This window comes from Gopherus flavomarginatus, chromosome 1 (assembly GCF_025201925.1).
Source record: "Gopherus flavomarginatus isolate rGopFla2 chromosome 1, rGopFla2.mat.asm, whole genome shotgun sequence".
Classification (NCBI taxonomy): Eukaryota; Metazoa; Chordata; order Testudines; family Testudinidae; genus Gopherus; species Gopherus flavomarginatus.
Genome location: NC_066617.1, coordinates 317,198,098 through 317,223,464, shown reverse-complemented (window position 1 = coordinate 317,223,464; position 25,367 = coordinate 317,198,098). Strand labels below are relative to the sequence as shown.

The window sequence follows — 25,367 nt, the reverse complement described above, 5'->3', positions numbered from 1 at the left end:
AGGGAAACTAAGAGATTTGTTCATGGGGATTGTGCCATGACAAACCCCATGAGGGAAAAGTAATGGCTTCAGAATTGGCTTATTTTAAAAAAGCACATAGAGATGAGATAAAATCTGGGATCTTATCCAGAAAAAGATCTTAGCTTGGCCTTCCACTTACATTCTTTCTGTTATTAAAATAGTTTATGAAACCAGGCAGCCAGCTACCTCTCCGTATTCAATCATGTTAGCCTATGCTGTGTTAGTTTCAATTCCCTCTCCAGTGGTAACTGTTGAAAGTCTCATGAGCTAGATCCTCAGTTGGTGAAAATCTGCATTGCTCCATTTAAATCAGTGGAGATATTTCTATTAACACCAACTGAAGATCTGTCCCTCTAACTCTAGGTGAGCTTCTTTCCAGAGAGCAAGCCAATCAGGATTCTACTTCTGCAGTAAAGAGTAAAATTAAAGGGGCCGCTTATACTGTGAAAAGTGATATAACCAGGACGGTAAAATCAAGACAAATCCAAAAGTATTTGCATGTATCTTTCTTTAACAGGATAACTGATGTTTTTAGAAATGAGTCCCCAGAATGTGATAAAGCCCTGGAGATGACCAAATACAAACTTATAGTCAAAATAGAGGATACTGGAGAATATTTGCTTAAAGCAAATTGAAAGTCTCTCCCTATATCAGGCCTTGATCTTGCAAATATTCATGGCCTGACCTACACACTCACACAGAGATCCTTCAACTCCAGTGGGACTGGGCAGGGTTTAGACTGCAAACTCTTTTCAACCTGCATGTATGTATGACACTTAGCAATGAGGCCCTGACTCTGACTGGGTTCTTCCACCACTACCATAATTAACAATAATTTGCACTGAAAAACTAATAGTTATAGTCATCCAATCAGTCAACAGAAACCTACCAGGTAGCTTAGGTGAACTGTCACATGGCTTGAAAATCTGAATATCAAATACTTGCAAAGAAACAAATGTGAATGAGCAAGAGACAGGAAGCTATTCTGCAAATAATTTCATATTAAGAATAAATTTGAAAAAATCTGAAGAACATAAGAACAGCCATACCCAGTCAGATCAATGGTCTAGCCCTGTCTTCCAACCATGGCTGGTGCCAGATGCTTCAGAGGAAATGAACTGAATAGGACCAGGGCCGGCTCCAGCTTTTTTGCTGCCCGAAGCAGTGAAGCGGAAAAAAAATTAAAAAAAGATAAAGCCATGATCGGCAGCACTTTGGCAGTAGCTCACCAAGCCACTTCATTCTTCGTCAGCAATTCGCCAACGGGTCCTTTGCTCCGAGAGGGACTGAGGGACCTACCTCCGAATTGCTGCTGAAGACCTGGACGTGCCATCCCTTCCCATTGGTCGCCCCAAGCACCTGCCACCTTCGCTGGTGCCTGGAGCCAGCCCTGAAGAGGACAATTATCAAATGATCCATCCCCTGTTGACCAGTCCCAGCTTCTGGTAGTCAGAGGTTTAGGAACACCCAGATCCTGTGTCCCTGACCATCTTGGCTAATAGCCATTGATGAACCTATCCTCCATGAACTTATCTGATTCTTTTTTGAACCTAGTTATACTTTTAGCCTTCACAACATCCCCTACAGGCAACAAATTTCATAGGTTGACCGTGTGTTGTGTGAAAAAGTACTTTTTAAAAACTCCTGCCTATTTAATTTCATTGGGTGATCCCTAGTTCTTGTGTTGTGTGAAGGGATAAGAAACACTTCCTGATTCACTCTTTTTGCACCATTCATGATTTTATACACCACTATCATATTCCCCCTTCGATAATCTCTTTCTGAAGCTCAGCCATCCCAGTTGTTTTAATCTCTCCTCATATGGAAACTGTTCCATACCCTTAATCATCTTTGTACCCCTTCTCTGTACTTTTTCCAATTCTAATATATCTTTTTTGAGATGGGGTGACCAGAACTGCACGCACTATTCAAGGTGTGAGCATACCATGGATTCATATAATGGCATTATGATATTTTTGGTCTTATTTCCTATCCCTTTCCTAATGGTTCCTAACACTATTAGCTTTTTTGACTGCTGGGGCACATTGAGTGGATGTTTTCAGAGAATTATCCACGATGACCCCAAGATCTCCTTTTTTGAGTGGTAACAACTAATTTAGACCCTCCCCCTCATTTCATATGTATTGTTGGGATAATATTTTCCAATAAGCATTACTTTGCACTTAACATTGAATTTCATCTGCCATTTTGTTGCCCCATCACCCAGTTTTGTGAGATCCTTTTTGTAATTCTTTACAGAGAGCTTTGGACTGAACTATCTTATGTAATTTAGTTTGATCTGCAAATTTTGACACCTCACTGTTTACCCTTTTTTCCAGATCATTTATAAATATGTTGAACAGCACAGGTCCCAGTACAGATCCTTGGGGGACCCTGATATTTACCTCTCTCCACTGTGTAAACTGACCATTTATTCGTACCCTTTGCTTCCTATCTTTTAACCAGTTACTGGTGCATTGCATATCCCGTAACTGCTTACTTTGCATAAGAGCTTTTGGTGTTGAATCTTGTGTGCCAAGATTACCTCTGCTCCTGTCTTCCCTGCCAGCTCAGGACTCCAGCACCCTGTCTTGCTGAGCCAGACACTCCAGTCTGCTCCAACAAAGACCCAGGGTCTGAATTACTTGCTCCAAAGTTGCAGGTTTACCTGAAAACAGCTCATAGAAGTGTGCTTGTCTTTAGCACACAGATGCCCAACTCCCAATGGGGTCTAAACCCAAATAAATCTGTTTTACTCTATATAAAGTTTATGCAGGGTAAATTCATAAATTGTTCACCCTCTATAACACTGATAGAGAGATATGCCCAGTTGGTTGCTCCCCCAGGTATTAATACATACTCTGAGTTAATTAATAAGTAAAAAGTGATTTTATTAAATATAGAAAGTAGGATTTAAATGGTTCCAAGTAGTAACAGACAGAACAAAGTAAGACACCAAGCAAAATAAAATAAAACGCTCACATCTATGTCTAATCAAACTGAATACAGATAATCTCACCCTCAGAGATGTTTCTGTAAGTTTTTTCTCAGACTGGACACCTTTCAGGCCTGGGCACAATTCTTTCCCCTGGTACAGCTCTTGTCCCAGCTTAGGTGATAGCTAGGGGATTCTTCATGATGGCTCCTCTCTCTCTTGGCTCTTCTGTTCCACTCCTTTATATATCTTTTGCATAAGGCAGGAACCCTTTGTCCCTCTGGGTTTCCACTCCCCCTCACTGGAAAAGCACCAGGTTAAAGATGGATTCCAGTTCAGGTAACATGATCACATGTCACTGCAAGACTTCATTACCCACTTGCCAGCACACACATATACAGGAAGACTCACAGGTAAAACACAGCCATCTGCAGACAATGGTCCTGGTTAATGGGAATCATCAAGATTCCAAACCACCAATAATGGCTCACACTTTGCATAATTACAATAGGCCCTCAGAGTTATAGTTCATATTTCTAGTTCCAGATACAAGAGTGGTACATTTATACAAATAGGATGACCACACTCAGTAGATTATGAGCTTTGTAATGATACCTTACAAGAGACTTTTTTCATGAAGCATATCCCAGTAACATTATATTCACTTATATTTTTATGAAACCATATAGACTGCGCAACGTCACACCTTGCCAAAGGCTTTCTGAAAGTCCAAGTACACTATATCCACATGATCACCCTTGTCCACATGCTTGTTGACACCCTCAAGGAATTCTAATAGATTGGAGAAGCATGATTTCCCTTTACACTAGTCATATTGACTCTCCCCCAACATACTGTGTTCATCCACGTGTCTGATCTACTATAGTTTCATCCAATCTGCCTAGTACTGAAGTTAGGCTTACTGGCCTGTAATTGTCAGAATCACCTCTGGAGCCTTTAAAATAAAAGACATTACATTAGCTATCCTTCAGTCATCTGATGCAGAGGCTGATTTAAGTGATAAGTTACACACCATAGTTAAACTCATCATGAGCTACTGGTGAACACAATAAAGGCTAATAAATCATACACACTGTTCATTCGTATTCACCCATAGTAGCTATTGGCCCTGATTTTCCTGAGCAGTAGGACTGCTTTGTGCTTTTCCAGTGCCACAGAGAACCTTAAAAGCTGTAGATCTGACCGCTGAAGGATTTCCTATATGGAGATATCTCCTGCAGTAGTGTACACCTGCCATAGCAGCTCCCATGCTATCCTCTCCGAGCCACTTGTACAGGGGGCATGGCTGGGTGTAAGGGCATGTGGCAAGAGCTCCTGTATGCTCAGCTTCTGCAATAACTCATCTGGTCTCTTGGCATCTGGTGTAGATTAAAGCAGTTCTGCAAGTGATCTAACATATTGGACTGTCCAACACCCAGCAACTCCAGAATAAGGGGGAACAGAAAGGTGGTTTAAACTACCCTTGTACCCATCCCTCCAGACTTGTGTTGAGTGACCATGAGCCAGTCCAGAGAAACTGGCCGACAGAGTTAACCTGAGATGAAATTGTACAGTATAAGCCGTCCCTTAAGTTAGTCCTCAAGCTTCAGCTAAAACTGAGAATTCTTCATCTCAATTTCTTTTTTGCTTTAGGGGACTTCCTATTTTGTCTGGGTCTCAGAGTAAATGAAACCGAATCAAGCCACTTAAACTTGCCCTAGAACAACCATTGTTATGAACTCTGAGAAGCAGGAAATAATAATTATTTTTTTGCAAGCATCTCACGAGACTGCAATGATTATATTAAAATTTTAATCACAAACTCCTTAAGTTAAAACCACAAAGGACTCATTGTACTAGAGGGTTTCACAATTTGAAGCGCCTTTATAAATTTGTGTCAGATCGCAATTTGCTCTCTGGGAAATGTAAATCAGTTATTAATGAGCCAAAATGCTAACATCAAAGCTTGTGCATCTACATGCCAGAGAGAGACAAAAGCTCTCACAGTACTATAAAATTGTACATGTACCGGCCTGAACAAGGCATTCGTTTTACTCCCTGTTTCCTCATCAGAGAGGTATCATTCATAGCAGACTCACTGGTATAATCACATCCTCTTCTGTGAGAACACCTCCACCCAGGGCCATCGCACAACATTTTGGCCCCTGAGGCGGGGAGCTCAAATGATGCCCCCATGCCCTCTCGCTTGGGCCAAAACTTTGAAAGGTCTCAGTTCTGCCTTCTTCCTGTTCTAATCCTCTCATGGTACTGCTCTGCTACCTACCCCAATAAAGGAGAACTAACAACTTAAAATGCCTTGTTCAAAAATTTTAAGTAACATTTAACTTTCAAACGTCTGAACAGCAAATGTAACTTTTCTTGTCTGCATAGTAAACACTGGCATTTTTATCTGTTTGAATAATCAAAGTGGTGCTTTCCATGCCTTCTTGGTTGCAAAGATTTGAACTGCTTCCTGCTGAAGGTCCACAGTCTGGGCCAGCTCATTCTCTATTGAGATGGTTGCAAGGCCGACCAGCCTCTCCTGTGGCATTGTGGAGCGCAGATGTGTTTTCATTAACTTCAGCTTGGAGAAGCTGCATTCTCCACTGGCAACTATTACAGGAAGTGTTAGAAGTATGCACAGAGCAACAAAAGCATTTGGAAAGAGGGTGGTCATCTTATTTGTGCACTTACATTCCAGAACAGCCTTTGGAGTTGATCCTACTGAAATGTATCTTGAAAGGGCTTTCAGTTCATCACCTAAATCACTCACATCAATATCATGCATGTCATCATGTGTCAACAATGTCTCTAGTGCCCTGCATTGCCAGTGCAGCTCTTCTTCAGGTATAGTGAGAAGTTTTGGAATATCATACAGCATCCCAAATATACTGTTGTGTTCCTTGAGCTGCATGAAACGTCCAAATGACTGTATTGCACAATCTAGCACCTGATTAAAGAATTCAACTTCGAATTGTTGTTTGGGGTCTCTTCTGGGATTATCCCATGCCTCGTAATCAAAATGTCTTCTTCGGTGACTCTTGTATTCTGGAACAGGTGGGCAAATAGCTTCAGTGTGAAGTTCCTCTGCCAACTTCTGTGCACTCTTCAGAATGTTTTGAAATCCCTCATCTGACTGATAAGACTGTAGGTATGACTTTGCTTTGTCCAATTGTTCCATTGTTCTGGATATATCAAGGACAACACCTTGGAGTCTCTTGCTTACAACATTCATTTCAAACAGTATGTCACGCCACAACACTAAACCACACAGAAATTTGAAGTTATGTATGTTTCTGGTGATTCCATTTCCTTCTGCCACTGTTCTCCCATGAATAGTTCCTGTCATAGCATTATCCTCCATAATGGCAACTATGGCATCATCTATCTTCCCAATTTGGTGTTTGATAGGCTTTATTGCCTCCACTCAACTTTCCCATCATGTGGCACTCAGTGGTTTCAGTGTCAGAGAGGATGTTCCCAGATGTTGCTTCAAAATTTGCCATCGATGAGTTGATGCAGAGAAAAATACATAGATGCTTTGAATTACATTACAAAATTCAGCAGCCTCACTAAAAGCTGATGCTGCATCACTGACCACCAAGTTCAATGAATGAGAACTGCATGGGACAAAAAAAGCTCGAGGGTTAACTCTCGGATCCATGTCTGCACTCCTCTGTTCTTTCCTCTCCTGGTGGCACCACTATCGTAGCCCTGACCTCTCATGTCAGCAATCGCAATTCCCGTATCTTTCAGCTTTTTAAGAAGCACATTTGTCATACCAGCTCCTGTAGTATCATCAATGTCAATAAATTCTAGAAAATGCTCTCTGACAGTCACCATTGCAGGGACTTTTTCACTAGGTTCTGTTGTTGTTACAAAATGCACCATTAAAGTAATTTGTTCCGTATGGCTGATGTTAGGTGTGCAGTCCAGAATAATAGAGTAATATCTTGCAGACTTCAGCTCTGCCACAATCTTCTGTTTGACTTTTGTTGCCAGTAACTGTATGATCTCATTTTAAATTGCTTTTCCAAGGTAGTGGTGTGTGTACATTACTTGGGTGGTGACTCTTCTTAGATGCTCCTGGAGTACAGCATCAAACTCAGCTATCAGCTCCATAATTTTGAGGAAGTTTCCATTGTTTGGCACATACATCTGATCTGAAGTGCCATGCAGTGCTAGGTTTTGGGTAGCAAGCATTCTCACAATGACAATGAGCCTTTTCAAAACATTTTGCCAGTAAAGATACTCTGATGCAATCTTCTCTTGATGCTGATCATCTATGGTGTCCTTTAACCTTAGTCTCATCTCAAGCTCTTTCCACCTATGGAATGCTCTCTGATTTGCTGCCTTCTCATGGCATGCCAGATTTCTAGACAAATTTTTCCAATCCTGTGTTCCTGTAAAACCCACTGTGGCTGGAACATTAGACTGGAAGAGTTTGCAACAAAAACAGCATGCAGCATTCTGGGTTTTTGAGTACATAAGCCATGGCCTCTCCACTTTGTCACCATTGGGGATTTCATGCCAGTCATGTGTTAGATGGAAACTTCTATTTTCATTGTCTTTGTGGAAGATGGAGTTTTTCACTTGCTGCGGCCCATGCAGTACAAGGAAGTCCCTCAGGCTACTGCTCAAGTGGGTCCACAGTCCTGGATCATCTAAACTTAAGGAATTAAACTCAGCAGCAGCTGTTTCTTGTGCCTCCACCACACACTTCTCTGATCTACACTTTTCTTCAGGAATGTGCATAGTTACATCCATTTGAGATGGAGATATGGATGCTGCAGTAGCTGCCAGGTCACCTGCACTTTGACTAACTGGAAGATCAGACATCTTCTCATCACCCACATCCTCACTGGGGCCGGAAGACTCGCAGTGAACATTTGTGTCTATGTATCTCAGGAGAGCTCCTTCCTGCTTAGATAGAAAAGCGTCCTTTGTTTTCTTTTTCTGAATGCTGCCCCAGGGGGGTGTTTTCTTCTTTCACTCATGACTGCTGTTCTGTGCCAGCTACAGTGCCTCTCAACACTCAGTTGAAGGGGACAAATAAGCAGGCTGGTAGCAGGGCCTGAGTGAGGGAAGATACCAGCATCTTAAGGGTCTAACTGGCTCCCACTACTTCAGCTGACTTCCCGTTCTCCTCAAGTGGGTTCAAGGAAGCAGCATGAAACAGGAAGCTCCCTGAGAAGCTGGTGTTAATCAGTCCAGGCTCCTGGGGGTGCTAGAGAGGTACATAAGAGGCTCCTCCTCCTCTCTCCCCCTGCAGCTCCTGCTGCTTTCTGTTATTCCCTCTCACCTTTTCTCCTGCCTGCCTGTTATGTCTCTTGTGCCCTCCCTCCTCCAGCCCAGCGCTCCACCATCCCTGCGCATCTAGAGCAGAGAGAATATATATGCACCAGCAGCAGACACAATTTTCTACACTCTGGGTCCTAGTGGTGCCCCCCACCCCCACCTCAGTCTGGCACCTGATGTGGCAGCCTCAGTTCGCCTCATGGTAAGGCCAGCCCTGCCTCCACCTGAGCACTTCATAATGTTGTTACAGTTTGGGGAGCAATAATATGCACCTTAATGAAAAAAAGAGAGATTCTGAAAGCCAGAACTATTGCAACTTAATGCTTCATTTCTTTCTAAATATATCTGGAGGTTAGTTTATTTTCCTTGTATAGGCTTTGATTCTTCTTAATCTGGTGGCAAACTGGTGTAACTCCACTGACTTCAGAGTATCACTCCTGATTAACACCAGTGAAAATGACAGCAGCCTCAGGCCCAAAGCTAGCAGATACAGGCTGTAATTTCTCAGACATCTAGTGAGACACATAGGCCCCTTAGCAAAGAGTCCCCTGTTCTTTACAAGCAACTCTCATCTCAGATCTGACAAACTCACTACATCAGAGATATTGCTTGCAGAGTATTTGTCCATCCAGGGTAATATGTAAGGTCTCTGTTAAAAGCTTGAGACTTATCAGGGTGAGATGTGTGTATGGGTGATATTTAAGGAATCATGCCAATTCTATCAAAGTCTATTCCCTTATGGTCTTAAGGGTCAAAGGAGTCACCAGGGAGTACTATTACTCCTTGACAACCTGTACATGCATGACAGATTTGCCACTATTCCCTGACTAGCCAGTTAGATAATACACTGCTCAATTATCTACCATTGCCCCCATCATAGAACAGTCAATGGCAAACCATCAAAGGCAACTGCAAACAATCGAATCACTTGGAGGTAAACAAGAACCATTACAACAGCCAAGGGATCACCCTGTCTGTGGGTGGTGCCAAAAGACTTTCAGTATAACACAGAGTGGAGAGACACACTTTGCAGCCATTAACTGAGCAGACATCTTGTGAAGCAGGTGTTTTTCATGCATGATTGGATCCTGGTTCCTGTGAAGCCAGCCAGCTCTGCAATGGACTGAACTCTGTGGGGAAAACCTCCTTAACTAGATAGGAAAGGCAACTATTGATAAGATAGGTCCTAGTTCACATTTTTGGATTTTGTTTTGTATTGTAATCATTTGTTTCCATCACATATTCTTGTTTCTAGTGGAATCTCGATTCTTTCTTAAATAAACCTTCTTTTGTTTCATTACAAGTCCTGTGTCATATACAGGTTTAAGGTAAAAACTGGTAAACTGGGGCACACTGCTCCTTTGAGGAGAGGATCTGGGATTTCTGTGAGTAGTCAATGTCAGAGGCTGGATATCACAGGGGTCTTAGGGACCAGGGTGCACCTTGTGTTAATCTGCAAGGCAAAGACAGGGCAGCCACAGCTCAGAGGAGAGTGCTTGAGTGGCTGAAAGGCTGGTGGTGTTAGGGAGTTAACACCCAGTTACCACAAGAAAGACTTCCTCATACTAGAGGCAGAGGGTAACAAGGTGACTCACAGTCCTGGCACCCCAACATCCATCACAACAAGAAATTGCAATCTCTTTTAAAAAGTTATATATAGAGATAGGGGCGGCTCTAGACATTTCGCCGTCCCAAGCACAGAGGCATGCCATGGGGAGCGCTCTGTCGGTCGCCGGTCCCGCGGGCTCCGGTGGACCTCCCGCAGGCGTGCCTGCGGAGGGTCCGCTGGTCCCGTAGCTCCACGGAAGCCACGAGACCAGCGGACCCTCCGCAGGCACGTCTGCAGGAGGTCCACCAGAGCCACGGGACAAGCGGACCCTCCACAGGCATGCCGCTGAAGGCTGCCTGCCTGCCGCCCTCCCGGTGACCGGCAGAGCGCCCCCTGCAGCATGCCGCCCCAAGCACGCGCTTGGCATGCTGAGGCCTGGAGCAGCCCCTGTATAGAGATAAGATGCTGGAACCAAACTCCCACAATTCTGTAGGAAATTCAGATCCAGACCTGAACTTCATAAATGCTACTTGAACCTACAGTAGGATGAACCAAAAAATTCAGATATTAACATCCTCCATATGTTGGGATCCCAACTGAGTGGCTCAGGCTCATTGCTAGCTTTCTATAATCTCTCATTTTATTGCTTTCCTTTCCCCCTTCTCCTTCCCTCCGAGTGCAGTGAACCGTCTATTGCTATTCTTAAGCATTGGAAAAGGTGGTGGTTAATATAGCTTGGATTATGGGGCCTAGTTTACTATGCTGTTAGGAATAAAACATTTAGGTTTAAGATCTCAGCTCCTTACTGAAAATAGTAATAAATGCCTCCAATTCTTTACTATTAAATTTCTATGAAAAATGTGTTTTTCATTACTGTGGAATTGCCCAATTCCCGTACTTGCAGGAAATTTTCAAGTAAGAATGATCTTAACTTCCCAGGTGAAATGGCATCTCTAAGTAACACAAAAATTGTTCAGGTAAGTACCAGTATAGTATTAATTTAAATGCATACAATTTGTGGGACAATAAAGAATGTATAGGGTAAACCTATGCGGTCACTGGCTCCTTAGCCTACTGATCTTTCAACAGAAACTAACTGAAAGATTCTAATGGCATTTCCACTAAGATACGAGGCAGAAAGGTGAACTGATGTACTCGAAGCATCCCACTGGCAGTATGTTTGTCACACTACATTCACTATGGTACCACATTTAAGTGTATTTCTAGTTTTTCCTGCTTCTTTTTAGTTATTGACTCAGAATATTTTTTGTAACCATGATCAAGACACTGCAAATGCAACTTTAGGTTGAATTAACAGAGGCATAGCATGCAAGTTATAGTGACACTCTATTTGGCACTGGTTAGGCTTTGGGTGGAGTATTGTGTGCAATGTTGGTCACCAGTGTGTAGAAAGGATGCAGCAAAATTGGAAAGGATCCAGAGGTGAGTAACAAAGATGATCAAAGGGATGCAATGCAAGCCATATGAGCAAAGGCTGAAGGAACTGGGTATGCTTAGTTTGGAAAAGAGGAGATTAAGGGAGGACATGATAGCAGTCTTCAAATACTTGACAGGCTGCCGTAAAAAAGATGGAGAAAAATTCTCTTTTGCCACAGAGGGCAGACAAGAAGCAATAGGTTCAAATTACAGCATAGCAGATCTAGATTAAATCTCATGAAAAACTTCCTAACTGTAAGACCAGTAGGACAATGGAATAGACTGCCCAGGGAGGTCCTAGAATCTCCTTCACTGGAGGTTTCACAAGGAGGTTGGATAATTATCTGTCTTGGATGGTTTAGACAGAACAAATCCTGCATCTTGGCAGGGGATTAGACGAGATAACCCTTGTGGTCCCTTCTAACCCTTTGATTCAATGATTCAAAGATGAGAGGCACTCTTGTGAACCATGGGGAAATCATATTTCTTTATGACATAATAATATATAGCTGTAATATGTCATAAATACAAGCAGTGTTGTCCGGGAAATAGGCACATGGTCACCGTTAGCCAAGTGGCCCTTGAGTGAGTTACTTCACTTTTTACTGTAATTTCCCCATCTGTCACATGGGGATAATGATGCTCCTCCACCTGTTTCAGAGGGATGTTGTGAGGATGAATTAGTTAATGTCAGTACAGTGCTTAGTACTTGTTTTGTCTTATTACAAATAAAGGACTGAGATAAGCCTGGGCTGAAGAACAAGTTTCATAAGGGTACCCACACGTGCAGTCAAAATGCCCCCTTCAGCAGTGTAATCTGATCTTCCCAGTGTTTTGAAATGAGTGCTCTGTGCCAATACAATAGGGGCAGGGGGGCAAAAACTACTTACTCTTGCACTGTATATCATCTCAGCAAGTTTCAAGCTCCCTGCCCTAACATGAAAGATTAAAAATGGGTGTTATAGAAGAATAAATAAATACTCCTTGGCTGTGGTATAGATGTCTCTCTCTCTTTCTCTCTCTCTGATAGCCCTCCACAATTTTTCCTCTCTTGAGCCATTGGATTATCCCAGTGTCAAAGACTGTGAGCAGTGGCACTAACAGCTGTGGATAGTATCTGGCACTCAGCTGTTTTAGCATGTATTAGCTAGGCAGTCAGCCAGCAGCCAAAAATTCTTTTGGGGATCACCCAGAGCTCTTTCAGAAAAAGAAAGAGGGAGTAATTCACCCAACTGTAAATTTGCCATTTTAGAGTCTGCATCCCGATTTAACCTCACCTTCCAGTTTGTCAGAGAGCCACATGTATAACCATGGACATGTTCCAGATGTATTAATTGTTTTTTTTAAGAGACATGCTCAGCCCCAGATGAAGTAAATAGCAAGATCTTTCTGTGTGTAACAATGCCAGGGGAAGAGCTGTAATAGTATCATTTTCCTTCCAGGATGTTCAAGTCAGGTAGAGTACAGCAATTTTGCTGAAGTTGTTGATCTGTACTTTAAAAGGTCATTTCAAACCCTTGTAGGCCTTTCGTTCTGGAAATATAGTCTCACTGATACAGAATCAGATTAATCTTGCCTGAATCCTCTTGCTTCATTCAGGACCTACAAGAAAAATCTAGTAGTTCTCTAAAGGTTCTGCATCAGTCAGAACGGCCACAAGTACACACTGTAGATTTTTGAGGCAGCTATTGATAACAAAGAGACCTGAGTGGCTAGTGGAAAACATTCTCTGCAAACATTCACCCAAATTAAAATGTGAATTTCAGTTCAACCCTTTTGTGTATTGTGGTGGGTCACCAGCTCCAGAGGGATGGCATGGCATGCCTGCAAAGCCTCCCCAGCCTCAGGTCCTGCCTGAGTCTCTCAGTAACCTTCCACAGTCCAAAGGTATTTCCAAACAAGAGTCCCCTTCTGAGGTGAGGTCTATTTTACTGAGTCTTTACATCGAGCTTCCAGGTGTCTTCCAGGCTCAAACCCGTCCCTCTTGGCTAAGGGATTCCATAGCCCTCCTTCTGGGGCTTGTGCTGTGCTTCTCCCTGGTCCCTTTAAATGATCCTCACCGAGTTCCACCCAGGCTGCACACAAAGTTTTTCAAGAAACAGAACTCAAAACAAAACCTGCATAACAGTCCTTCCTCCAGGCATCTTTACTGAGGTGCAGTCTCTGGCCAGTCTTCTGCCTTCCTGTATGGCTTGGAGACCAGGTCACGTCACTAGACAACTGGTAAGCGAACAGCCTTCCCCTGCTGGAGTCAACCCCTGGTGTCTCAGGAGCTCCTGCAGGAGCCTTCCTGCTCCCTGCCGGTCCTCCTCATTATGAAGGAAGAGACAGTATATGTATTCCCCTCTTTTCCCCAGACCTTGTCCTGGTTGGCTGAGAGAGAAAGAAGCCTTTCCCCCAACCTACACCACAAGGGTCCTGGTCCTAAGTCTTTACAGAGACAGTAACCTGGTTTTTCTCCAGACTCTATTACCCTGGGACTACTTACTGTCTCCCAGCATCTGCTCCAGGAATAGGATTTGGCCCCAATCCCTACTACCTCTTAAAGGGGACGAGCCACACTGTTCCATGTACACTTTCAGGGAATACTTAAGGGGGCAAGCTTTCCTAGTCTGAATATTTCACACTCTATGAATACTGAATGCCTGGCATGACTAAACCAATTCAGGACAAATTCAGATAGTAATTACAGTTCCCATTTATTCAAAATTTGCAAGTAATTCCACACAATGAATCAATTGAGGAATTTCACCGTATATGCACAGACAATTTGCAAACATAAAAACAGGCAAAGTTTTGTGAATATGTTATGCACTCAACCATTTGCTCAGCATTGAGGACCCTGATTATGGATTCAGTCATGAAGCCTTTACTCACCTTGAGTAGAATCTAGTCATTTGAGTAGTTCCATTCAATTCAGTGGCACGAACTGCATGAGGAACAAGGCAAGTACAGACTGCCAAGTCAGATCCTATATGCTGTTACTGTTCCATGATGATTTGGTTTAGTTTTTGTTCTCTGTGATATTCAAAGGAGATATATATGAATACATTCAAATATGTGCTTCTGCTGTGCATGTGAAAATAACAGTGGTGTATTCAAAGTGGTTGCATTTAAACAAGCTTTTGATCTAAAACAGACAGCAAATAGTTCACAACAAGACAACTTCCATGCACACAGCAATATGCAGGTGGGGAAAATGGCATGTTCACCTATTTTAGCATGTAATTACAATATTTAACTTTTCCCTTCAGTGATTATTTACCTAATTGCACATCCAAATTTAGTTTGTGCATTTGAAAGCATAATTGCGATATTAACAGCTCTCCGTAATGTTTCATTCGCCGTCTCCTGCAAACCAAAATTACTGTAGGATAGATTTGATTTTGGAAAGATTTTCATCATAGAGCATGTACTGAAAATAATTAGTGAGTCAGGAAAGGAGGCATTTTTTATTTTGCTAATTGGCTGAATATGCTGGCATGTGGTCAGTTTTTAAGCCCCTATGGTCACATGTTGGCCTCATTTACACTGGTAAAACCCCAATAATTGACTCATCAGTTCGATCACACATCTCAAAGAATTTGGCTCTTTCATTACACGTTATTGAGTTTTGTTGTATTAATAGTGTGTTGGTCTGGAAGGGGTTAAAGTGTTTTAGAATCCTTGTTTTATTACTGCAACATTAAACGATTACATGTAGCTTGGGGTTTGTGTGAAGTTATGCTGGCCTACTTTCCACCACCGTCAAAGCCTTTTAATAACAACTTAAGGCCTGATGCAAAACTATTGAAGTCCATGGGAGCCTTTCCATTGTCTTGCTGCCTTTCCCCTGAGGCTGTACAAGCTTTTTAAAGGGAAAATTCCATGCTTGATAGTTTTTTTTATAGATGGTGTTAATTGCCCTTATTGGAAAATGAGTCTGTTATAGGTGGTAACTCTTGAGTTGCCGAAGTCTGATCTTGTCTTTTTTTCAAAGCAAAAGATGGCACAAGAGGGAGAAAGAAAAAAATAGCACAAAATAAAAGGATGAAGCTTACGTCTCTCTGTTTCTCTCACATGCAGTTTAGTTGCTGGAAAGTTACAAGAACCACACAGGCTACATGTCCTAAGTGTTTGCCTGGTCATGGATCAACTAACTTTTACAAGAGTGAGGTTAAATTAAAACATGGCTGTTTAACCTACCTCTGTGGTCTTAGCAATGTTGAATGGATGGATTCACCCTCGTCAGCTAAGAAGAGCTCTTAGTAGTAGGAGGGCAAAAAGGGGGAGGATATGAAATAGGAAGAAGAAAGAAAAAGAAGGAGGAAGTTAACACACTATCACTTAGGTATGAAAACAACAGTGGATATGGTATAAATGCAGATGAAATGACAAAATAGAGGCTTATGAAGTCCTTAGCTGTCAGAATTCCAGGCCAGATCAATGAGTTATTCAGGATGACGGTTAGCATGTATATTTAAAGAGAGTACAAGGTGGCAAGGATGAAAGGGCAACATTTTATTACAGACTTTTTAAAGATATTGATGAATGTTTTCTAGAACTGGTTAAAAATGTTTCACTGGAAAAAAAAACAACCTGTCAAAGAAAAATGCTTTTTCAAGTCAACAGAAATTTTCATAAGAAAGTTTCCATTTTCATCAAAATTTTTTGGGTTTTCACTTTTAAAAAAGCTGGGTGGGTTTTTTTTTGTTTATTTTGTTTTTTGGACAACCAAAAACTGGAAAATGTTTGCCTTTTCAACAAAAGCCAAAAAATATTCAGTGAATTTTTTTTTAATTTTCATGGGAAATAAAATACATTTCCCAACCAACTGTAATATTTGCAATCTTTACTCCATCTCACTGAAGCTGTTCATATGAGTAATTCAGAAGAACCATTCTGAAAGGCAGAAAACTCTGATGTTACATTACATTAACTGTGAGAATCACTGTAGTTAATCTTAGAGCTAGTCAAAAGCCAGGTAGGGGAAAGTCAGAAAAATTTTAGTGAAATGTTTTCCTTGGGGAATATTTTTCAGTGAAATCTCATGATTTTTTTTCTGGCTAACTTTAGCTTTTTAAAAACTAAAAAATAGTTGAATTTCATTTTGTTTTCTAAGCTTACAGTGATGATGCTACTTGGCTAACAAGTGCCCGGGAAGCTACTGCTAAATATCGCACTTCTATCTTAAATGAGCACTTGGTTACATCACAGTGAGCAGCTGCAGGCTGTCCATTCCAAAAGTTGCAGTACTGGTCTCCTTGCTGAATGTTGTTCATTCTTCCCCATTCTTCCCCTCCTCCCCCCACAGGACAGAAGTGAGACGGTTGTTAAACTTAAAGCTATTAGAATCCATTAGTTAAACTAATTATTTTAATGCCGATGAACAAGGATGGATTGAAAATCTATTTCCCCCATCTCTGTACAATGAGGGGAAGGATATTTACACCTGGCTTGGCTAAGCGCTCTGAGATCTGGTAATGAAAAGTGCTGTGTATTAGGTAAGTGTTTGCGGTTTTTTATTTGCAGTTTTGTGATGGGGACACCTGTCCACTGGAAATTGGAAACTCATTTCAGGTAGGCCACAGAACAGTTTTTAGCTGGTAAACACCTTTGTCACCATATATAATGACTTGACCTATAATGGAGTGGTGGGATGGAGATGAAAGGCTCTGTACCATGTGACCAATGACTCTGAGCTCCAATGTTGAGAAAGCAGTCCCCAAATTTGATTTTTCTGAATCGCTAGTGGACTAAAATAGAAAACATTATTTGCCCATCACTAGTTCTGAATATCTAAGGAAATTTGCAGATCTTAGTTTGCTAATACTTTTCCTTCAGCTTCATTAGTGATGAAATTTTGCCACTATTTGACAGCTGTTCATCGCGGTTTTCATGAAATAAGATGATCATCTTAGTCCAATTTCTTGCAAACAGCTGTCCCCCTCAACGTCGGCATGTGTTCTGGTAGGCTCAACAGAGAGGCTAAGCTTAAATGAAACTGAATTACTCTTTTGCCCGGATTGAAAACTCTTTCTAAAAGCAAAAGAAATATGACTGTTAATGACGTAAAGGACATGGAACGACAGACTCAGAACCTTTCCTTGAGTCATGTTAGATCTTAACACAGAGATAGTAGCAAGAAGGAGCATGATGACCCTGCAGCGTGGGGCACGGGTCGCTTGCTGGTGGTGTCTCTGCAGCTTGAGGTCTTCAAACCATTTTTGAGGATTTCAATAACTCGGTCCTGGGATAGGGGTTGTTATAAAATTGGATGGGTGGGGTTCTGTGGCCTGCCTTGTGCAGGAGGTCAGACTAGATGATCAGATTGGTCCCTTCTGACCTATGAGTCTATGAGTCTATGAGCTGAGAAATGGAAATAAGTGTGCCATACTGAAGTTAATGTTTCCATACTTGGGCACCTACATTTTGTGCTAGTCTAGCAAAGCTTTTCTTAATATCCATCTGGATTATTTACTTTCCATCAACTTTCATTTTATGATTTTCTCTCTATTTCTGTAGCCTTCCAGCACATTTTTCTGTAATTTACAATACCCACCTTGTAAAGAGTGCAATTGGTGGAACTTCCTGTTGGGGACCATGCTTACTTTGTGGAATACTACTAAAAGCACAGATTATGGCTATCTGTAATGCTTTCTGTCAGATTGAGTGTCTCCTACAGAAGTATCCTTCTAAACTAGCTTGTGTGCTTTCTCTTCAATACCTCTTTCCTCCAACCCTTGCCTTTTCTCTATTCCATTCAGTTCTGTAGGCTTCAGAGGATGGATTCCCCAAAGTACGCTCCTAAGATCAAATGTATTTCTCATGCAACTCCTTGGACCTCAGTGGGGCTGCACAGGTGTAGCAAAAGAAGAATTTAGATTGTTAACATTATCTGGGAATTTATCAGGTTTAAATTTAGTTCCAGTAGTCTCCCTTGGTTTTCTCCTCACCCTCTTCCCTACCAAAGAGAAGCATTTCCACAGCAGCTTCAAACCACTGCTATTTAAAAAAATAATAATAAAAAGCTTGTCAGAAAAATGATTCCTTTGTTCTCCTTCAGTGTGGAATGTACCCCCTCAGAACTGCCATAGTCTGACAATACTTAACCTTCAATATTCAGTTCTACATGAGGAACACGGTTGAAGTCCAAAATCTCCCATAACCCAGCAGGGCTTGAAATGGGTGCTATTGAAAGAGGAGATTTTCTACTTGGCAACGTTTGATTTTACCTCAGGAAGTTCCCAAGATGTGCTTAAAAAAATCCTACCGGTCAGAAAGATTACCAGTTCCAGGAGTAGCCATTTTCCATTTTAAGTACAGGGAAAACCTCTTAAACCAGCAGAATCTTTCAGAATGGACAAAACTTTTAACTGTAACCACACTATCAAACTTAAAAATCATGTCACTGTTATATATATGGAAATTACTACTCCCTCCAAAGCCTGAACAGTTGGGTTTATGGTAAATACAGCATCTGGCTTCACAACTACCATTTTCTTTACAACTCTCTAAAATATTTCTCCAATAGGCTCTCAGTAAAATATAGATTGTCAACCCAGAACACATGGTGTAGTACAAAGTTTTGACAGGCACTCTTTTAGGGGCTTTGCACAGCTTGCTCATGACTTTTTGCAATACAGATAATTGAAGAGACAAACTTCCCAGAAAAGCAAATTACCTCTGTGTTTAAAATAAGTTAGGGCTTATTGTTAAATTTTGCTTTACTGCTAAAGCAAATGTTAAATGGTTTAAATGGTTATAATGGATGGTCAATTCAGCTGAGGTTAATTCAGCATAAAGCCAGTAATATCTAGGAAGCAGGTTACAAAGAGCAAGAATGCACTGAAGCATGCCACCAGCTGCTATTATCACTATTTTTAAATTCTGTAGATCTAACACAGGCCTGAGCCTTAGGTTCTGACTGCTTACCTACAATCACTAATCACTCTACATACCATGAACAGTCAGGAAGCATGCATGACCTGGACATACAGGAAGAAGAAAGATACATTTTGAACCATCAAACAACAGTGGCTTTACACAATGGAGCACAGCCACCCAGGAACATCTTAGCGGTAATTTGTCACTCTACATAGCTAATATAATCTATTTGCTGTAGAAACACCCACTGCTATTGATGCAAACAGGCCAATATTTTCAAACTGGCTACCTGAGGTTAAGCACTTAAATCCAATTTTTGTGCACCAAAGTTTGACTTTTCCAGCCATATCTTCATGTGTAGATTTTTGAAAACAACATTTCAAGCTCTCTCATTAAATATTTAAAATTGAAGAGGGAGAAACAGGCATGTTTCACACACACACACACACACACACACACACACACACACACACACACACACACACTTTGAAGATACACAAATCCCATAGGTCCTTCCCTTCTCTATCTTCTTTCTACTCTGTTTTCACCCTTCCCTTCACCTCAAGGTCCCCATCCTTCCTTTTCCTACTCCTTGGCTCCTATTAACTCTTCTCCTGCCTTCAACCCTCATGCCACTCTTACCAGAGGTGGGATTTTATATATAAAGTGGAACTAGCATGATATTTGCTAAGCTTTTCCTTGTTTGTGTTATTCCCTTTCCCCACCATTTCTTTTCTCTTCTTAGACTGCTCTGAAAAGTTTCTGGGGATTTTGTCCTCATATATGACTCTGTAGTCATATATGGGCCACATAGGGCCCTAATCTTGACCATGGCCTATGGGCACTACTACCATGAATAATGATAATAAAAGCCCAACTACAAACATCTCCACGAATGCCCTCACTTTATCCTCTTTACATATAGTGGTGAGCTATTTTCAGCCTCCCCTTAGGTTTGTCTGGTTAACACACATCCTAGAGTGAGATTGCTGTGATATTAGAAGTAAAAATAACTCAGGTCAGAAACACACACAGAAATCCCCTCCTCGCCCCCTAAAACATATTCATCATAGTTCTACTTGAGTTAAGCAAACAAGCAACTCATGAATCTTATCAGATGCTCTAAATAATGTCCTATACCTTCGAAAACAATGATTTTCCCATCCCCCAGCAGAACAAAATACAGTATGTGTTCATAAAGCTGGTAAGCATAAAGGAGGAAGTAAGAATTACAGCCCCAGACCTCCATAAAGCACCAGCGTATTTGGCGACTGTTGAAAATATGAACAAACTTTAATAATGATTGATGTTAGCCGAAATCAGATTATAATCCCCAGGACGGGGCAAATAACACACCTCCTCTCATAAGGCTGCTGCAAGGCTTACTTCACTGGGGTTTGTCAAGCACTTGGAGAATCTCAGATTAAGGGCCTAAAGATGGAAGGGGTTATATTAGTACAAAGCATTATTATAGCATTAAAACAGATATCTTAATGTCACCTGCTTTGGTACTCTCCAAAATTCAAGAATTCATCTACTAGGGATCTCTGAACGATTTGTTCTTACACATGGATTTGTGTCTGGGTGATCCCATTCTTCACCTAATTTATTAAGGTAGGATTGTCTTGTGGCTAAAGGCAAGGACAAGGAATCAGGAGACATGGGCTCTACTTCTGCCTTTGCCATAGATTTCCTGTATAGTCACGGGCAAGTCACTTAAGTGTTCTGTGCCATGCAGCAAAGTTCTGCACTGACATGAAGAAGATCCAAATTCAATATCTGTCTCTAGTCTTCTGCATTCTGAGTCTGGCAAGGGCTGGAAGTCACCTGGCACCGACAGTCTCTAAAGGGGGCTCTGTCCAATCTCCGCCAGCAGGAAGGATGATGGGCTTCCAGGAAAGAGGGAGTGTAAAGCAGGAGAAACCTGGGGAGCAAGCCAGAGGGATGTGGCTAGAACATGGAGAGCTCTCCAACCCCAAAGGAAAAACAATATGTTCTGTGATCATTCTGGTTAATAATAATACATAGCACTTCTCCCCATTTTACAGATAGGGACTCCCAGACAATAAAATGGACCAATCAAAAGTGAAGATGGAAAAATGAGACAGAACAGACAAATTGAAAGGCAGAACATTTCAAAGAAGTCCTCAACAGACCCAGACCCACTTCAGAACCTGACTTCAATTAAACATGTGAACCTGATCAACTTGACATTAACATTGGGCCAGCAGAGATGACAGAAGTACAGGCCACAGTCAAGAAGCTGCAAAACAACAAATTGGCAGGAGATGATCAAATCACAGCAGAAATGCTAAAAGCACCTGACACTAATCACCGTTATGAAACTGACAGAACTGTTTTATGAAGTTTGCAAAAAGAGAACCCTCCTGGCCAGTAGAAGTGGAATTGTTGTCAGAATGCCCAGAAAGGATGATCTTGCCAACTATAACAACGGGAGAGGAGTTACATTACTCTCTAGTGTAGGGAAAACCTTCTGCAAGTGTCATACTATATAGTATGAAAAACAGCAGTGGATGCAAAGCTTAGAGAAGAATTAGCTGGATTTAGGTCCAAGAGATCCTCTGTAGACTAGATATCAACATAAAGGATCATACCTCTCAACCCCTGGACTGTGAAAAGAAGGACAATGAGAGACAACACGCCTTGAATTATGGTGCCCCTTCTTCAGCCCTGGGAGACAGCATAGCCACCTGCAGGATGTCCTGGATTTCGGCTACAAGAGGAAGCCAAGCACTTTCTCCTGACACAAAAAACCCCAGCCACCTGCAATCAGCTCCTCCAATGCAAGCCACTGCACCTCACTGTATAGATTGGGCAAGCTCAGCTCCCTGGTGGCCACCTTTACATGGTGGCTGACCTCTCCCCACTTGTTTGTAGGTTTGCCAACCCTCCAGGATTGTCCTGGAGTCTCCAGGAATTAAAGATTAATCTTTAATTAAAGATTATGTCATGTGATTAAACCTATAGGAATACATGCAACCAAAATTGGCAACCCTACTTGCTTGCAGTGCAGCAATGACTGGTTGCAAGCATGAGACATAATGACATCATGCCCCAAGATGTGCAGCTTGCAACAAGGAAACTTGCAAAGCAGCCAATAGGGACATTGCAGAGGCAATGCAGGACCATGGGCATCCTTAAAAATCAGGGCCAGATGTGGCTGGCCTGCACAATGCAGGACACTTGGGTGGTATGCTAAGGACCATCACAGAAGAATGTATAGAATGGCGAGCTCCCCTCATAATCAATTTGATTATTTTCAAAAGGCATCTGACAGCCTGCATGGACATACATTTTGGAATACTTTTCAGTCCCATGGAATCCCATCTTAAGGCGCCAACATCGTCAAGGCCATTTAGTACAGAGAGGCAAAGAGCTCCGTAAAGGTGAACAACAGAGTGATTCAGCATCAGCACTGGCATGAAACAGGGGCTGCATTTTATCTCCACTGTCATTTGACATTGCCATTGACTGTCTAAAGAAGAGTATTAGCAACACAAGCACTGGAATAGCATGGGTATATGGCAAATGCCTAGAAGATCCAGACTTTGCTGATGATATTGTGCTAATGAGCAACGCCCCCGAAAAGCTATGAACAAAGGCAGATAACAAGGGGAAAACAGCAGGCTAAGCAGGTCTCAGAATTACTTATACTACACAAAACCTCCTTGAAACCCAGATGTCAAGCAGTAATATCATATTAGAAAACAAAAATATCAGGAAAGGAGAACAGTTCACCTACCTGGGCACCACCATATTGGCCAACAGATCTCTCAAGGAGGAAGTGACATCAAAGATAGGAAAGGCTTCTACAGCATTTAATAAACCTACTAACATATGGAAATCAAAGATATTGAGAATTTTCAGTTCAAATATAATCTCATTAGACAGAAAACTAATTGCTTTCCAAGAGAAGTGCCTATGAAAGATTCTGGGCATTGGTTGGAAAGTCTTCATCATAGTCTATGTTCAAACAAAGGAAGAAACAGGTCTCCCCCAGACAGGAGGGAATGTCACAGCTCTTTATCTGTCTCCTATGTAAATTAAATATGGCTGAATCAAAGCAATGGAAACCCCATTTATATACAGGGGGATGGGAAGCCCACAGGAAGAGAAAAACAGCATGAGGTCATCCTACCTCTTGGAACAAGGTCATTGAACTTTGGAAGATATAAGAAAGGACAGAAGCCATCTTTGGCACCCATCACTAGATAGACATAAGGAAACAGAGCTCTTGCAAGCTGAGATACATAAGTTCATCAACCAAGGGATAGGGGGTTTTATATGTCTGGAAACTTAATATAGGTGAGAAATCTGCTTAGGCAAAGATCTTTCACCTAGAAAGACAAAGGAAACCAGCTCCTTGTGCTGCTGTGAAAGGTCCTGACTGAGAGAAAGTCAGCCACAGCTGGAAAGAACAAAGATTAGTAAGAAATCCACCTTGAACAAGGACTGTAGCTTAAGTTAAGTCTTAGCCACAAGAGTGTATTTTGTTTCATTTTTCTTAAAACTCATTTTATTTTCATTCCTTATACTTGAACTGACAATCCTATGTATATTTTGTTAATACATTTGTTTTATTTTTATTATAAACTGACTCAGTGCTGAGTTTGAAGGGAAGGGTGTATTTATCCCAGTTAAGTTAATAAGCTGTACTGTGCTTTTGACTCTTTAAAGGAGCAACTAATTTTATTATGTCTCTGAGCTGTCCAGGTGAGGTCTGGACAGATTGGAAAACACAGTTTGGGGGAAATTTGAGACTAAGAGTGTGTTGGGAGTCACCTTACTGGTTGTAACCAAGACTGGTGGAAGCCAAAGTGGGGCTGTGAGGCTGTAGACAGGCTGCTGGGGTCAGAGCTGGTGAATCAGGGTTATCTAGCCCACAGACTCTCAGATGTGACCTGAATGCTTTTGGCTAGCTGTGAGCATCCCCGGCTGGGGCTACAGCAGCATAGCACTTGTAAGCAAAGCTGTCCCTAGGGGGGTGCAGAGCCCAGGACAAATCAGCCTCCTTCAGTGGCACACGGCAGCACCTGAGCCCCCAGGTGTATGGGGCAGCAGCCGAGGCCCCGGGCGCATGAGGTGGCAGATGGGAGCCCAAGGGTGCTGCAGCACCCCCACATCTCTAGTTCCTACACCTATGTCTTCCGGGACTGACCACACCGGCCAATCGCAGTAGTCCACAGGACCCCTCAAAGCGCAGGGTCCAGAGCAGTCGTCCCGATTCGTCCCACCCAAGGGACAGCTCTGACCGTAAAGCACCCCTCTTATTGGTCTAAATTGCACCTCAGAATATTACAAGCTCGTTTCTAGAAGAATCAGAATGAAGCTTTGGACATATTTGGGGCACGTACTCCAGACACCAACACACAGACTCCCATGTGAAATGATCGAGTGGATACCAACTGGTGTGAGAAAACAAGGGCACCCAAGAGAAACCTTAAGAATACCACTAAAGGCTCGTCTACATGGAACTCACATCAGCGTAGCTACAGCACTGCGGGATGTGAAAATTCCACACCTCTGAGCAATGTTGTTAAGCCAGTCTAACCACTGGTGTAGACAGCACTAGGTTGACAGAAGAATTCTTCCATCGACCTAGCTGCCACCTCTCAGGAGGATGGATTATCTACAGCGATGGGATAACCTCGCCTTTAGTGATAGGTAACATCTGTACTTGAAATGCTACAGTGGCACAGCTGCAGCATTTCAAGTGTTGACAGGTCCTTAGCAGGGTTGGCAGAATAGTCCACCTCCACACCACTGAGCAGATGGAAACAGCACCTAGTAACAGAAAGGTATAGAAGAGACCAGCAGCCACCTTATGTGTCAACACTGCTGCAGAAAGGATGTAATAATAATAATAACCCCAGACAGAGAACCCAAGGCAACAGATTGAGTAAGCGTGAAAGCCCTTGCTAGTACTCATGAGTTCCTATCTCCCAGTCCCATGTGCAGACTACACCTCTCCATATAAATGTACCATAACACTAAAATAAAAAGTGGTGTTTTTAACAACACGCAGTATCTGAGATATTCCACATTCCCCTTCCTCAGCTTGCAGATCAGAGAGAATTCATCTGATTGATCCCCAAGATAATGCAATGATGAGTTATGCCAAGTGTCTTTGGAGCATGGTTCTAAAGGCAGCACTTGGAAGCCTCCTAGATTTTCCTTTGTCATCTAGTTAATTGTAGTTCAGTAGATCACAGGTCTAGAAACAGTGTGGGGACGTCTGTG

At 42.1% G+C, this 25,367-nt stretch overlaps 1 long non-coding RNA gene across 1 annotated transcript in view; it reads right to left on the bottom strand.

The window, feature by feature from the left end:
* Nucleotides 1-25,367, bottom strand: part of LOC127050879 (uncharacterized) — a 66,399-nt gene that overhangs the window by 27,002 nt on the left and 14,030 nt on the right. The window contains exon 2 of the long non-coding RNA XR_007774343.1: nt 14,118-14,258. This is a non-coding gene — a long non-coding RNA (uncharacterized LOC127050879). The remainder of the gene's footprint in view (nt 1-14,117; nt 14,259-25,367) is intronic.